This window comes from Mauremys reevesii, linkage group 17 (assembly GCF_016161935.1).
Source record: "Mauremys reevesii isolate NIE-2019 linkage group 17, ASM1616193v1, whole genome shotgun sequence".
NCBI classification, from domain to species: domain Eukaryota; kingdom Metazoa; phylum Chordata; order Testudines; family Geoemydidae; genus Mauremys; species Mauremys reevesii.
The window spans coordinates 12,523,741-12,525,785 of NC_052639.1; the positions used below are offsets into that span (position 1 = coordinate 12,523,741).

At 48.8% G+C, this 2,045-nt stretch overlaps 1 non-coding gene across 1 annotated transcript; it reads right to left on the minus strand.

Moving 5' to 3' along the window:
- Window positions 1-541: 541 nt before the first annotated feature.
- Window positions 542-614, minus strand: TRNAV-AAC. The gene has a single exon. It is a non-coding gene; the product is annotated as a tRNA-Val (tRNA).
- Between the last annotated feature and the right edge of the window lie 1,431 nt (window positions 615-2,045).

Sequence of the window (2,045 nt, forward strand, 5' to 3'; positions counted from 1 at the left end):
CTCTCTCCCTCTCTGAATGCCTGTGAAGTGGCTTTCCCCTCCTCCCTCCTCCTGCAATGCTTGTGGGATGAATGAGCTGGTTGAACAGCTGGTTGAAGATCAGAAGAGCTCCTAGATAGACAAGGTGTCTGGGACTCTCATTAGGCAGCATTGTGAAAGCACAGCTGAGCACAGGGCCCCTTCCCCTTTTAAAGACCTGAACCTCATGGCCTGCGACTAGAGATGACTTGGCTGCATCCGGTGGGTCACACTCCACCTCAGCCAGTGTCCATGCAGGGTCCATGCTCTGGGTGTGTGAGTGCTGCCTAATGAGAGTCCAGACATCTTGGTACCTGGAAGCTCTTCTGATCTTCAGCCAGCCCCTTCATCCCACAAGCATTGCAGGAGGGAGGGGGAAAGCCACTTCACAGGCATTCAGAGAGGGAGAGGAGACAAAAGCGAGGGGGAGGGGAAGTATAACAGACCTTTTGAGCATAGAAATCACTGCTGTTCCTACAACAGCAGGGACAGGCCACTAGGAGCTGAGAAAAGGAAGCAAGCCTGTTTCTGCCTGGCTTTGAACCAGGGACCTTTTGCGTGTTAGGCAAACGTGATAACCACTACACTACAGAAACTCTGTCACAGGGCTGTGCCCTTCCCTTCATAAGAACATAAGAATGGCCATACTGGGTCAGACCAAAGGTCCATCCAACCCCATATCCTATCTGCCAACAATAACCAATGCCAGGTGCCCAAGAGGGAGTGAACCTAACCGGAAATGATCAAGTGATCTCTCTCCTGCCATCCATCTCCACTCTCTGACAAACAGAGGCTAGGGACACCATTCCTTACCCATCCTGGCTAATATCCATTGATGGACTTAACCTCCATTAATTTATCTGCAAAAAGAACAAAGAGAACATGTGGCACCTTAGAGACTAACAAATGTATTTGAGCATAAGCTTTTGTGGGCTAAAACTCACTTCATCGGATGCATGCAGTTAAAAATTCAGTAGGAAGAGATATATACACACAGAGAACGTGAAAAAAATGGGTGTTGCCATACACACTATAACGAGAGTGATCAGTTAACGTGAGCTGTTATCAGCGGGAGAAAAACCTGATTTTGGGAGGGAACAGGAGAAAGGACAAAGGAAGCAAGAGACGAAGAGAAAAGAGGATCAGACAGTGGATGGAGCAAGAGGTGAATCAAAAAGGACAAACCCTTATGTCCCCAGTGATTCTAAGAGACAAAATCCCAGGTGCAAAATAAAATTCTGCCTCCTTAAGCTCGTGTTTTCCATGCCTAGAATTCAACTGTCACCAGATGGATCAGACTGAACAGGTTTCACACCTCCAGGAGGCTCTTACCTTCTAAACGGCTGTTTTCTAGTAAAATCACTAAAAAGGAAGGAAGAAACTCGAAAGAGGTTCCTCCTGGCGCACGTCCGTGAACCCGAATACTCTCTCAGTCCTCAAAGGGAGACCTGGAGAAGGAGACTTGCTGGAGCAAAGCCACAGGGGTCTCTGAGGTTTCCCTGGCCCCTCGCCCCTGTCCTGCCTGGCTGATGTCAGCATCTCTCTGTGAGGTCACCACCTCCCCACCGCCTTGGACCAATAGTCTGAGGTCCTGCAAAAGGCCTTTGTGATGTCACTGCCACACCCCTCCCTTGCTGGGTTAACATCCTGCCCCTGGCCAGGCACTTTGCAGGTTTGAGCTACTCCCTGTGGATCACCCAACTCAAGGAGCGTTCGTTCTAGGCAGCAAGCCGGCTAGACAGGGAAACAGCAGACGCTGCTCCCAATGCTACACTCAGTTTTTCAGAAATTAGTCGACTTTATGGCCAGAAGAGACCATTAGAGCATCTAATCTGACCCCCTGCATATCACAGGCCTCCTGTATAGCACAATAGCTACTTTGGGGGCAAATACATTATAGAAAGGCATCTTGTCTTCATGAAATGACATCAGGAGATGGAGAATCCACCACTTTCCTTGGTAGCTTGTTCCTGTGGTGAATCATCCTCGCTGTTGAATATTTGTGCCTTTGTTGTAATATGAATTTG